Here is a 14,414-nt window from a genome sequence, read left to right as displayed (position 1 = left end):
GTTACGTCATTATTCACAGTATGTAGTTCTCTTATGACTAATGATGTTGAGCATATTTTCATGTGCTTTTTGCCATTTGTATCATCTTTTTTAAAGTGTCTGTTTCAATCTTTTGCCCATTTAAAAACTAGATTGTTGGCTGGGCACAGTGGCTCACACCTGTAATCCCAGCACTTTGGGAGGCCGAGGCGGGCGTATCACAAGGTCAGGAGATCGAGACCATCCTGGCGAACACGGTGGAACCCCCTCTGTACTAAAAAAAATTACAAAAAATTAGCCGGGCATGGTGGCAGGCGCCTGTAGTCCCATCTACTTGGGAGGCTGAGGCAGGAGAATGGCATGAACCCAGGGGGCGGAGCTTGCAGTGAGTGGAGATCGTGACACTGCACTCCAGCCTGGGCAACAGAGCAAGACTCCATCTCAAAAAAAACAAAAAACAAAACAAAACAAAACTAGATTGTTGCCTTCCTGTTACTGAGTTGTAGGAAACTCTATGAACTCATTTTGTCAGATTTCATCATTGTGTATATTTTCTTTCATTCTGTGTCATGTCTTTCCATTTTCTTTTTCCTTTTTTTTTTTTTAGACAGTCTCGTTCTGCCACCTAGGCTGGAGTGCAGTGGCAGAATCTCAGCTGACCACAACCTCTGCCTTCCAGGTTCAAGTGACTCTCCTGCCTCAGCCTCCTGAGCAGCTCGCTGGGATTACAGGCACGTGCCACTGCACCCGGCTAATTTTTGTATTTTCAGTAGAGAGGGGGTTTCACCATGTTGTCCAGGCTGGTCTTGAACTCCTGACATCAAGTGATCTGCCTGCCTCAGCCTCCTAAGTGCTGGGATTACAGGCATGAGCCACCGTGCATGGCCAAGGCTACAAATCTCCACAGTACTGAATACTGTAAGCAATTGTAACACAATGGTAGTACTCATGTATCTAAACATAGAAAACGTACAGTAATATGCTATTATAATCTCATGTTCACTGTCCTATATGCAATCCATTCTCCCATTCTCGACTAAACCCTCATTACATGTTGCATAACAGTAATAGATTTTTACATGTTGCTTTGCTAGGATAAACCTCATTTGGTCATGGTGTATTGTCATTTTTACATATTACTGGATTCATTTTGCTAATTTTTTTTAATTTTTTTAACAGAGTCTCACTCTGCCACCCATGCTGGAGTGCAATGGTATGATCATAGCCCACTGCAGCCTCAAACTCCTGGGTTCAAGTGCTCCTTCTGCCTCAGCCTCGCAAGTAGCTAGGACTATAGGCGCATGACGCCGTGCCTAGCTAATTTTTAAAAAAATTTTTTGTAAAGACAGGATTTTACCATGTTGCCAAAGCTGGTCCAAAACTCCTGGCATCAAGCAATCCTCCCACCTTGGCCTTTTGAAACTCTGGGATTACAGGTGTGAGCCACGGAGCCTAGCCAATTTGCTTTTTTTTTTTTTGAAATGGAGTTTCGCTCTTGTTGCCCAGGGTGGAGTGCAATGGCGCGATCTCGGCTCTCTGCAACCTCTAACTCCCAGGTTCAAGCGATTCTCCTGCCTCAGCCTCTGAAACAGCTGGGATTACAGGCGCCGCCACCACACCCGGCTAATTTTTGTATTTTTAGTAGAGATGGGGGATTCACCATGTTGGCCATGTTGTTGAGTGAGTTTTCTTGTTTTTCTTTAACAAATGTTGGGATTTGACCTGGTTAGCAATTAAATTATAGAGTTCAGTTTGATACTTACAAATCTTGTTTAAAGTTTTTTTTTGTTTTTTTTTTTTTTTTTTTGAGACGGAGTCTTCGTCTTGCTCTGTCGCCAGGCTGGAGTGCAGTGGCGTGATCTTAGCTCACTGCAACTTCCGCCTCCTGGGTTCAAGTGATTCTCCTGCTTCAGCCTCCTGAGTAGCTGGGACTACAGGTGTGTGCCACCACGCCCAGCTATTTTTTTTTTTTTTTTTGTATTTTTAGTAGAGACGGGGTTTCACCATGTTGGCCGGGATGGTCTTGATCTCTTGACTTCGTGATCCACCTGCCTCGGCCTCCCAAAGTGCTGGGATTACAGGCGTGAGCCACCACGCCTGGCCAATTAAAGGTTTTTAAGATCAAGTCTGCAGGGGGTGGGGGGGCAAAGGGAGGGAGAGCATTAGGACAAATACCTAATGAATGCGGGGCTTAAAACATAATGACAAGTTGATATGTGCAGCAAACCACCATGGCACATGTATATCTATGTAATACATTCTGCACCTGTATCCCAGAACTTAAAGTCAGAAAAAAAGGGAGCGGGCACGGTGGCTCATGCCTGTAGTCCCAGCACTTTGGGAGACCGAGGAGGGCGGGTCACCTGAGGTCAGGAGTTCGAGACCAGCTTGACCAACATGGAGAAACCCTGTCTTTACTAAAAATACAAAATTAGCTGGGCATGATGACGTACACCTGTAATCCCAGCTACACGGGAGGCTGAGGCAGGAGAATTGCTTGAACCCAGGAGGCGGAAGTTGCGGTGAGCCGAGATCGCGCCATTGCACTCCAGCCTCGGCAACAAGAACGGAACTCCGTCTCAAAAAAAAAAAAAAAAAAAAAAAAAAAAAAAAAAAAAAAAAAGCTATACAACCATAAAAAAAATAAATAAATAAAAGAAAAGATAAAATCTGTTAGTATTTACTATAGGGCTATTTTACTATACAACTAATGTGTGGCCTTTTTGGGGTTTCTACTGATGCCCCCCAAGGAATCAACAAGCTTTCTCTAGTCTAGTGTCCTAGTCCTGTGAGATCTCTAGGAACTCTTTTTTTTTTTTTTTTTTTTTTGAGACGGAGTCTAGCTCTGTCGCCCAGGCTGGAGTGCAGTGGCGCGATCTCGGCTCACTGCAAGCTCTGCCTCCCAGGTTCACGCCATTCTCCTGCCTCAGCCTCCCGTGTAGCTGGGACTACAGGCGCCGGCCACCATGCCCGTCTAATTTTTTGTATTTTTAGTAGAGACGGGGTTTCACCGTCTTAGCCAGGATGGTCTCGATCTCCTGACCTCATGATCCACCCACCTCGGCCTCCCAAAGTGCTGGGATTACAGGCGTTAGCCACCGCGCCCGGCCTCTGGGAACTCTTTAGCTAACCCCTTCCTTGGTTATTATTTGTCCAAGCTGTGAGGTTTCACCCTGCTTATAACCATCTTAATATTCAGAAAAAGTGGAGGGGGACCCCATGTGGATTTCTGGAGCTCTTTTTCTGTGTAACCCCTCTTTTCAAAAACCATACTGCTATCTCCATCTACCTCAGCCTCCTAAACTTCAAACTCTTTCTCCTTGACCCAGTGAGACCACAGTGATGTTTATGGGAACCCCTTTCCTATGCTATGGTCCAGAATGAGCCTTTAAATAGAAAACTGGAGAAATTGGAGGGCTTACCTCTTTTGTCTTCCTTCTCTCAGGATCACAATTCTGATCTGCTTCTTGTCTGATGTCTGAAAACACTTGTTTCATATATGTTTTCCAGTTCCTAGTTGTTACAACAGGAGGTGTCCCTTGTTACTTCACCATGGTTCGAAGCAGAAGACTCTTTTTAGCTATTACAGAGAAGTGGATATGCTCTTCGTCATCTTAAATATTCAGGGTAATTATGAGGATCAAAGGAGAAATCACCCATCAGATTTATCCTTCTAACTTACAATGGAAAAGTTTTCTTTTATCTGCTCACTCCTAATGTGGGATAGATATGCCACTTACTTTGCATAGTCTTTTAATATGCAGAGCCAGCACAACAGGTAGACTCAAGGAAAAATAAAGTCAGAATGTTTGTGAAGTAGCTTTGGCTCCAATACCCAGAAAACTCTGACCTCAGGTCAGAGTACCCTGTCTCCCAGGCAAGAAGTCTATGGTTGGGTATTTGGTAGCCTTCATTTTCTAGGAAAACAATCTGAGAGATGACCCAGAAACTCTAGCTTTTAGGTGGCAAAAATTAGTCAGTCACAGAGCTTCACTACCATTTTCCTTTAGTAAAAGGAGCATTAGTCTCAAAGACAGACAGACTTGGGTTGAATCTGGACTCTACGGTTTCCTAGATTTAACATGATGGTCTAACAAGAAATACTCTAGATGAAGTTAATAGACAAATAGCAGACTCTGTAAAGATATTTACCACATCTAAAAGCCACAGAGCATCATTATTAGGTAGACACGTGGAATTCCTATAAGCCAATACAAATAAGACTGAAAAAAGTGGGAAAATATTAATAGGCAATTCATGGAAGAGGAAGCTTGAATTCCTGAATAGGAAGGATGTAAAGAAATATTTGAGGTGGCCAGGCACAGTGGCTCACAACTATAATCTCAGTGCTTTGGGAGGCCAAGGAAGGAGGATTGTTTGAGGCCAAGAATTCAAACCCAGCCTGGGCAACTTAGCAAGACCTTGGATCATAGTTCTGCAGGCTGAACAAGAAGCATAGTGCCAGCATCTGCTCCTGGTGAGGCCTCAGGAAACTTACAATCATGATGGAAGGCAAAGGGGGAGCTGGCATATCACATGGTGAGATAGGGAAAAAAAGAGAGGAGAGGAAGTTCCAGGCTTTCTTAAACAAGCAGATCTCCTGTGAACTAATACAGCGAGATGTCAATCATTACAGTGAGAATGGCATAAAGCCATTCATGAGGGATCAGTCCCCATGAAGAAATACACCTCCCACCAAGTCCAACCTCCAACACTGGAGATTACATTTCAACATGAGATTTGGAGTGGACAAATATCCAAATGTATCAGCTGTGTTCCCAGTTCTAGGTTTATATTTCAGAGTATATTCTTCATCACTTTTTGGTGGTGGTGTTGCAGGGAGAAGCAGGCAGCAACCCAGATACCTATCACTAGGTCAATGGAAAAGACAAAAGTAGTATATTCACATCATGGAGGGCTGGTACAGTGGCTCACACCTTTAATCTCAGCACTTTGGGAGGCTGAGGTGAGAGGATCACTGGAGCCAGGAGTTCAAGATCAGCCTGGGTAACAAAATGAGACCTTGTTTCTACAAAGTGAGACTCTGTCTCAAAAAAAAACCCCAAAAACAAAGATGCAAAGCAAAAAGTGTTTATATGTTTATTTATTGGGGGAGACAGAGTCTCACTCTGTCACCCAGGCTGGAGTGCAGTGGCACGATCTCGGCTCACTGCAACTTCCGCCTCCGGGTTCAAGCAATTCTCGTGCCTCAGCCTGCCAAGCAGCTGGAACTACAGGCACACGCCACTATGCCTGGCTAATTTTTTGTATTTTTAGTAGAGACGGAGTTTCACCATGTTGGTCAGGCTGGTCTCGAACTCCTCACCTCAGGTGGTCTGCCCGTCTTGGCCTCCCAAAGTGCTGGGATTACAGGCATGAGCCACTGTGCCCAGCCAGCTTTCAAGATTTATTTTCTTTGGCCAGGCACGGTGGCTCACACCTGTAATCCCAGCACTTTGGGAGGCCAAGGTGGGCAGATCACAAGGTCAGGAGATTGAGACCATCCTGGTTAACACAGTGAAACCCTATCTCCACTAAAAATATGAAAAAATTAGCCGGGCGTGGTGGTGGGCACCTGTAGTCCGAGCTACTCGAGAGGCTGAGGCAGGAGAATGGCGTGAACCCGGGAGGCGGAGCTTGCAGTGAGCCGAGATCGTGCCACTGCACTCCAGCCTGGGCGACAAAGCAAGACTCCGTCTCAAAAAAAAGAAAAAAAAAGATTTATTTTCTTTATCTTTGGTTTTCAACTGTTGGACTATCATGTGGCTAGGTATGGATGTCTTTATTTTTGCCTTTTTAGATTTTTTACCATTTATGAAATTTGTTGAACTTCTTACAGCTATTCTTTTATCAGAATATATTTTGTTGCCTTGATTTCCTCAGATGTGGCCTGTCAGAGGCTCTGCAAGCTGGCTCCTGTGTCCTTGTAACGTCATCTGTTTTTATCAAATATGGAGAACTTTTGACCTTTTTTTCTTTTCTTTTGCAGATGGATGGAGTCTCACTCTGTGGCCCAGGCTGGAGTGCAATGGCACGATCTCGGTTCACTGCGACCTCTGCCTCCTGAATAGCTGGGATTACAAGCAACTGCCACCACACCTGGCTAATTTTTGTATTTTTGGTAGAAATGGGGTTTCACCATTTTGTCCAGGCTGGTCTCAAACTCCTGACCTCAGGTGATCCACCTGCCTCAGCCTCCCAAAGTGCTGGGGTTACAAGTGTGAGCCACTGCGCCCGGCTGCATTATTTCTTCAAATAGTTTTTTCTGATCCAATTGCACCCTCTTTTCTTTCTGGGACTCCAATTACATATGTATTGGGTCATTTGATATTGCTCTAAAAGTCCGAGGCCACTTTTGTTTTTAAATTTGTATAAATTTTAGGGGTGTCTGTTCATTTTTCTATAATTTCTTAGCATTCTGTTCTTCAGAATGAAAACTTTCTATTGACCTATTAAGCCATATATAATCTGCTGTAAATCCCATCCAGTTAATTTTTTATTCCGGCTATTGTAATTTTCAGTTCTAGAACTTCCATTTGGTTCTTTTTTATGGTTTCTCTTTCTGTTAACTCATTAAGATTACACTTTTCTTTCTTTCCATAAATATATTTTCCTTTAATTTTTGAACTTATTTTTGATAGCTCCTTTAAACTCTTCTTCTATTTTTTTTTTTTTTTTTTTTTTTGAGACAGAGTCTCGTCCTGTTGCCCAGACTGGAGTGCAATGGTGCGATCTTGGCTCACGGCAACCTCTGCCTTGCAGGTTTAAGCAATTCTCCTGCCTTGGCCTCCTGAGTAGCTGGGAATACAGGCACGCAACACCATGCCCGGCTAATGTTTTTTTTTTTTTTTGTATCTTTAATAGAGACAGGGTTTCACCATGTTGGTCAGGCTGGTCTCGAACTCCTGACCTCATGGTTCGCCCTCCTGGGCCTCCCAAATTGCAGGAATTACAGATATGAGGCACCATGCCCGGCTTTTTTGTGTGTGTATGTGAGACAGTCTTGCTCTGTCACCCAATGGCAATGGCACTGTCTCGGCTCACTGCAACTTCTGCCTCCTAGGTTCAAGCGATTCTCCTGCCTCAGCCTCCTGAGTAGCTGGGACTACAGGTGTGTGCCATCACACCTGGCTAATTTTTGTATTTTTAGTAGAGACAGGGTCTCACAATGTTGGCCAGGCTGGTCTCGAGCTCCTGATTCTCCTAATTCCTGACCTCAGGTGATCCACCCACCTCGGCCTCCCAAAGTGCTAGGATTACAGGCGTGAGCCACTGCTCCCGGCCTAAATTCTTTTTTGGTAAGTTTCACATCTGGGCCATCTTGGGTTTAATTTGTATAGACTGCTTTTTCCCCCACCTTGACTATGGATTTTATTTTCCTCATTCTTTGTATGTCTAGGAAATTGAAATGTAATACTGGGCCGGACGCAGTGGCTCATGCCTGTAATCCCAGCCCTCTGGGAGGCTGAGGCATGCAGACCGCCTGAGGTTGGGAGTTCAAGACCAGCCTGACCAACATAGGGAAACCCCATCTCTACTAAAAACACAAAATTAGCCAGGTGTGGTGGCACATGTCTGTCATCCCAGCTACCTGGGAGGCTGAGGCAGGAGAATCACTTGAACCTGGGAGGCAGAGGTTGCAGTGAGCCGAGATCCCGCCATTGTACTCCAGCCTGGGCAGCAAGAGCGAAACTCCGTCTCAAAAAAAAAAAAAAAGAAAGAAATGTAATACTGGACATTGCAAATAATACATTGTAGGACTCTGGATTTTGTTATCTTCCTCTGAAAAATGTTGATTCTTGTCTTAGTGGGCAGTTCAAATACTTGATACAAATAATCATCTTGGTGGGGCACTGTGGCTCACGCCTGTAATCCCAGCACTTTGGGAGGCTGAGGCAGGTAGATCATCTGAGGTCAGGAGTTCAAGACCAGCCTGGGCAACATGGCAAAACCCTGTCTCTACTAAAAATGCAAAAATTAGTGGGGTGTTGTGGCACACTCCTGTAATCCCAGCTACTTGGGAGGCTGAGGCAGGAGAATTGTTTGAACCTGGGAGGTGGAGGTTGCAGTGAGCCGAGATCGTGCCACTGCACTCCAGCTTGGGCAACACAGTGAAAAAAAAAAAAAAAATAGCAAACCCTTAGGACCAGGTGCGGTGGCTAATGCCTGTTATCCCAGCACTTTGGGAGACCAAGGCAGGTGGATCATTTGATGTCAGGTGTTTGAGACCAGCCTGGCCAACATGATGAAACCCTGTCTCTACTAAAAATACAAAAATCAGCCAGGTGTGGCAGTGCATGCCTGTAATCCTAGCTACTCGCAAGGCTGAGGCAGGAGAATCGCTTGAACCCAGAAGGTGGAGGTTGCAGTGAGCAGAGATCGTACCACTGCACTCCAGCTTGGGCAACAGAGTAAGTCTCTGTCTCAAAAAAAAAAAAAAAAAAAGAAAAGCAGACCCTTAGGAAGAAGGGCCTCAGCAGACCTCCTTCCACCAGTGCTCAGTGGACCTCTTTCATTTGTATATTAATATTGGAAGCATTGGAATGTTCCAAAAAAAGAAAAAGGATAAGCTACAGTAAACCAGCTGACAAGCTAAGCTGTGAAAGCAGCAGAGCCTCTATGACAGCATTTCAGAAGACTCTCAATACTTGTAACAATAGGGAAGACTGCAACTAAAAATCAGGCCTCGGTTCTAACAGTAAAGGCAGCATTGCTTCAAAACCTCAACAAAACTCTTAAGTCAAAGTCAGGCCCTGATAGAAAATGGGACACTAGTACCTAGGATAAAGATATTTGGGTAGATAAACATGAGAATTTTGAATCCTGGATTCTCCGAATTCCCCAGGCTATCAGAAGCAGTCTCTTCTTTAGCTGGAAGAGAGACACTTCAGCTGGCTTGGACACCTTGCAAGAAGACTTAACCTGAGGCAGATGCCTCACAAATGACTCTCGTCTTTAAGATCTACTCTGCCATCCTTCACTGCCTCCAGGCTCATACTGATAAATCAAGTAAGGTCTCAGCATAGCCCAGGGAGGGAAGTAGCTTTCCTGCTCCTAGAGAAAATAGGTTATACACCAAAAGAATTACAGAATCCGGAATAGTATTTCCAAACAGAAACCAAAGGAGTGCATCTGCAGGTTGTTAGAGCAGGGGAGTGGAACATAGGGCTAAATAGATGACAATTACTGACATACCAGCACTTGCTCATGACTCAGATTCAATCTTTTGGCAAGAACATACCTGGAGCTGGTCCTAATAGCCTGCTAGGGATGGCTCCTTTAAAGCTTGAACCCAAGAAACATATCAACACAGCTTCTAGCAATTAGTATGTGGCTACTGCTCTGTAGAAAGTAAGGACCAAGGCCAGGTGCCTATAATGTGTGCAGGAAACTTAGGTGTGGTTCACAGAGGGTCAGATAATACGTTGGTACTAAAAAGGACCGTGCTGCACCACAGCTCTACTCAGGGGTGCCCCTAAAAGATAGCAATGAAGGGAAATTCTCCCAGTGAGTAGAGTTGAGAATAGTATATTTATTTGCTCATTCACTCTGTATGGAGGGATAAATGGGCTAAGATTTCGCTTCCAGCGTTGAATGTTTTGTCTGGTTAATCAGGGCCCTGGGGCTGGGCGCGGTGGATCACTTGAGGTCAGGAGGGCGAGACCAGCCTGGCCAACTTGGTGAAACCCATCTCTACTAAAAAAATACAAAAACTAGCCTGGCGTGGTGGCTCACGCCTGTAGTCCCAGCTACTCAGGAGGCCTGAGGCGGTAGAATTGCTTGAACCCAGGAGACGGAGGTTGCAGTGAGCCGAGATCGCCTCACTGCACTCCAGCCTGGGTAACAGAGTGAGACTCTGTCTCAAAACAAAAACAAGCAAACAAAAAATTGGCCAGGTGCAGTGGTTCACGCCTGTAATCCCAGCACTTTGGGAGTCCTAGGCGGGCGGATCACTGGGTCAGGAGTTCGAGACCAACCTAGCCAACATAGTGAAACCCCGTCTCTACTAAAAATACAAAAATTAGCCAGGCGTGGTGGCAGGCGCCTGTAGTCCCAGCTACTTGGGAGGCTGAGGCAGGGGAATCGCTTGGACCCGGGAGGTGGAGGTTGTGGTGAGCCAAGATCACGCCACTGCACTCCAGGCTGGGCAACAGAGCGAGGCTCCGTCTAAAAAAAAAAAAAAATCAGGATCCTGGAAAGAAAAGATTAGAAGAAGGGGATGAGAGGTCTGGGTAGGAAAGAAATAGAGTAAATGGATAGATTAAAAGAAATAGGCACAGGTTGAGTGTGGTAGCTCATGCCTGTTATCCCAGCATTTTGGGAGGCCAAGGCAGGAAAATAACTTGAGGCTAGTAGTTCAAGACCAGCTTTGGCAGAATAGCAAAACCCCATCTCTAAAAAAAGTTAAAATTAAAAAAAAAAAAAAAAGATTAAATTAAATTCCCAGGAGGTGGAGCCAAGATCATACCATTGTACTACAGCCTGGGTGACAGAGCAAGACTCCATCTCAAAAAAAAAAAAAAAAAAAAAAAGATTAAATTAAATCCAAAAAAATTATTTTGATGAAATAGGCATAAAATGTGTAGACTTTTGTGTCTCACAATAATGTCAACCAGAGGCACTCAGAATCCAGGTGAACAATTTAACTTCTTCTATGGATGTCAGCCAGACTCTCTCCTTGGCCATCTCAGTGCTTAAACAATGGGTCTCTTAATGGAGAGGCCATGATAGCATGGGCCCAGTATTATGGGTTCCTTCTACCAAGGGCTGATCTGGTGTTGCCACTGATTAATGGCCAAACTGCCAACAGAAGATATTGATGCTGAATTCTCATTATTGCTCTACCTCTGGAGAGGACTAGCCAACCAGTGGTGGAAGACTGATTATATCAGATCTCTTCCTTCCTGGAGTAGGCAGCAATTCATTCTTTTTTTTTTTTGAGTCGGAGTCTCGCTCTGTCGCCCAGGCTGGAGTGCAGTGGTGCAATCTCAGCTCACTGCAAGCTCCGCCTCCCGGGTTCAAGCCATTCTCGTGCCTCAGCCTCCCGAGTAGCCGGGACTACAGGCGCCCACCACCTCGCCCAGCTAATTTTCTGTGTATTTAGTAGAGATGGGGTTTCACCATGTTAGCCAGGATGGCAGCAATTCATTCTTACTAGTACTGACAACTGTTCCAGAAACAGAGTCATTTCTATCCACAGTGCCTCTACCAGCACAACTACCTTAGTGCTTACAGAATTCTTATCTACCAGCCTGAGCAAAGTAGTGAAGACTGCATCTCTACAAAAATGTTAAAAATTAGCAAAGTTAGGCCAGGCGCAGTGGCTCACGCCTGTAATCCTAGCACTTTGGGAGACCAAGGTGGGAGGATCACTTGAGGTCAGGAGATCAAGACCAGCCTGGCCAACATGGTGAAATCCCATCTCTACTAAAAATACAAAAAAAAAAAAAAAAAGTCAGCCGGGCATGGTGGCAAGCACCTGTAGTCCCAAGTACTCGGGAGGCTGAGGCAGGAGAATCGCTTGAACCCAGGAGGCAGAGGTTGCAGTGAGCCGAGATCGCGCCACTGTACTCCAGCCTGGGTGACAGAGCAAGACTCTGTCTCAAAAAAAAAAAAAAAAAAAATTAGCTGAGTTGGCTGGGCATGGTGGCTCACGCCTGTAATTCCCGGACTTTGGGAGGCCGAAGTGGACGGATCACCTGAGGTCAGAAGTTTGAGATTAGCCTGGGCAACATGGCGAAACTCCATCTCTACTAAAGATACAAAAATTAGCTGGGCATAGTGGCAAGTGCCTGTAATCCCAGATACTCTGGGGGCTGAGGCTGGAGAATCACTTGAGCCCAGGAGGCAGAGGTTGCAGTGAGTCGAAATCGTGCCACTGTACTCCAGCCTGGGCAACAAGTGCGAAACTTCGTTTCAAAGTAAATAAAAAGGCGGGGCACAGTGGCTCAGGCCTGTAATCCCAGGACTTTGGGAGGCTGAGGCGGGTGGATCACGAGGTGAGGATATCGAGACCATCCTGGCTAACACAGTGAAACCTTGTCTCTACTAAAAATGTAAAAAATTAGCCAGGCATGGTGGCATGTGCCTGTAGTCCCAGCTACTCAGGAGGCAGAGGCAGAAGAATCACTTGAACCCGGGAGGTGGAGGTTGCAGTGAGCCAAGATCATGCCGCTGCACTCCAGCCAGGGCAACAGAATGAGACTCCATCTCAAAAAAAAAAAATTAAAAAAAAAATAAATAAATAAAATAAAATTAGCTGAGTGTGGTGGTATGAGCATGTGGTCCTAGCTACTCAGGAGGATTGCTTGAGCCCAGGAGGTTGAGGCTGCAGTGAGCCCTGTTTTTACCACTGCACTCTAGCCTAGGTGACAGAGATAGTCTGTTTAAAAAAAAAAAAAAAAAAAAATCATCATAGGATCCCATACAACGTTGCTCAGAACAGGGACTCTTTTTATGGCAAAAAAGTACAACAGAGAGCATGGCCATAAAATCCACTGGTCTTTTCACATTCCCCATCATCTAAAGCTGTTGCTGACAGAATTGGAGTGGCCTATTAAAAGCTCACCCTAGCCATCAGCTTGGAGATCATCCCCTGTGGGTTTAGGGTACTGTCCTCTATGATATATTTATGTGCTGAACTAATGCTGATATGTATTCAAAATGGTTAAAATATATGAGTCTGGGAACAAATGGTAAAAGTAGGATTTGCTGTACTCACTTGGGAAACAGAAAGCTTGAATTTAAAGCTATAACTTCCATCTTGGTCTCTTTGGACTTCTTTTTTTCTTTTCCCATTTACTTATTTATTTAGAGATGGAGTCTCGCTCTGTCGCCCAGGCTGGAGTGCAATGGCACTATCTTGGCTCACTGTAACCTCCGCTTCCCGGGTTCAAGTGATTCTCCTGCCTGCTTTAGCCTCCTGAGTGGCTGGGATTACAGGCACCCACCCCCCTGCCCAGCTAAATTTTTTGTATTTTTAGTAGAGACGGGGTTTCATCAGGTTGGCCAGGCTGGTCTTGAACTTCTGACCTCAGGTGATCCACCTGCTTCGGCCTCCCAAAGTACTGGGATTACAGGTGTGAGCCACTGAGCCTGTCCGGAACAACTCTCTTGGGCAATTGGACAGACAATGAATAGACTCCCTTAGGTCAATCAGATGTGTCAAAGGTGACAGAGTCCAATAGTTATAGAACAAGATGACCTAAGATGGGTCTGTGGGAGTGGAAGATGCTTGCTCCAATGCTCCAATACTGGGAATACGAAGTAAAGCAACTTGGCCTGATCTTAGGTATACCAAATAAGAATAAGCCTGGGGTTTGACACTGATGGCAATAATTGCCAGGATCAGTCATTCAGATTTATTTGAGTAGGCTAGTAGTTCTTTCTGTAATCTCTTCTGTACTATTATTAAATGATATCCATAGATAATACAGTCAAACTAACTACACACTTCTATTTAAGAAAATCGCCTTTCGGCCGGAACCGCCATCTTCCAGTAATTCGCCAAAATGACGAACACAAAGGGAAAGAGGAGAGGCACCCGATATATGTTCTCTAGGCCTTTTAGAAAACATGGAGTTGTTCCTTTGGCCACATATATGTGAATCTATAAGAAAGGTGATATTGTAGACATCAAGGGAATGGGTAGTATTCAAAAAGGAATGCCCCACAAGTGTTACCATGGCAAAACTGGAAGAGTCTACAATGTTACCCGGCATGCTGTTGGCATTGTTGTAAACAAACAAGGGCAAGATTCTTGCCAAGAGAATTAATGTGCGTATTGAACACATTAAGCACTCTAAGAGCCGAGATAGCTTCCTGAAACGTGTGAAGGAAAATGATCAGAAAAAGAAAGAAGCCAAAGAGAAAGGTACCTGGGTTCAACTAAAGCGCCAGCCTGCTCCACCCAGAGAAGCACACTTTGTGAGAACCAATGGGAAGGAGCCTGAGCTGCTGGAACCTATTCCCTATGAATTCATGGCATAATAGGTGTTAAAAAAAAAAATAAAGGACCTCTGGGCTACAAAAAAAAAAAAAGAAAGAAAGAAAATCAATATTGTGCGCTAACTGTAATATAAAGAAGAAATAAAAAGAAGGTTATTTATAGTAACATATTTCAATATATAATTGCATGGTGGCTCATGCCTGTAATCCTAGCACTTTGGAAGGCCAAGGCAAGCAGATCACTTGAGCTCAGGAGTTCAAGACCAGCCTGGGCAACATGGCAAAACACTATCTCTGCAAAAAATACAAAAATTCGCCAGGTATGGCGGCATGCACCTGTAGTCCCAGCAACTCAGTAAGCTGAGATGGGAGGATGGCTTGAGCCCAGGAGGCAGAGGTTGCAGTGAGCCGAGATTGCGCCACTGCACTCCAGCCTAGGCTACAGAGCGAGACTCTGTCTCAATAAATAAATAAATAAATAAATAAAT

The 14,414-nt window shown here is 44.8% G+C and overlaps 1 pseudogene; it reads left to right on the top strand.

Moving 5' to 3' along the window:
* The first annotated feature begins 13,431 nt into the window (after positions 1-13,431).
* Positions 13,432-14,025, top strand: LOC100981429 (large ribosomal subunit protein eL21-like; annotated as a pseudogene).
* Positions 14,026-14,414: the final 389 nt, after the last annotated feature.

Source organism: Pan paniscus, chromosome 9, assembly GCF_029289425.2.
Source record: "Pan paniscus chromosome 9, NHGRI_mPanPan1-v2.0_pri, whole genome shotgun sequence".
NCBI lineage: Eukaryota > Metazoa > Chordata > Mammalia > Primates > Hominidae > Pan > Pan paniscus.
Note: the sequence above shows the minus strand (reverse complement) of the source record. Positions and strands in the feature narration are given on the sequence as shown.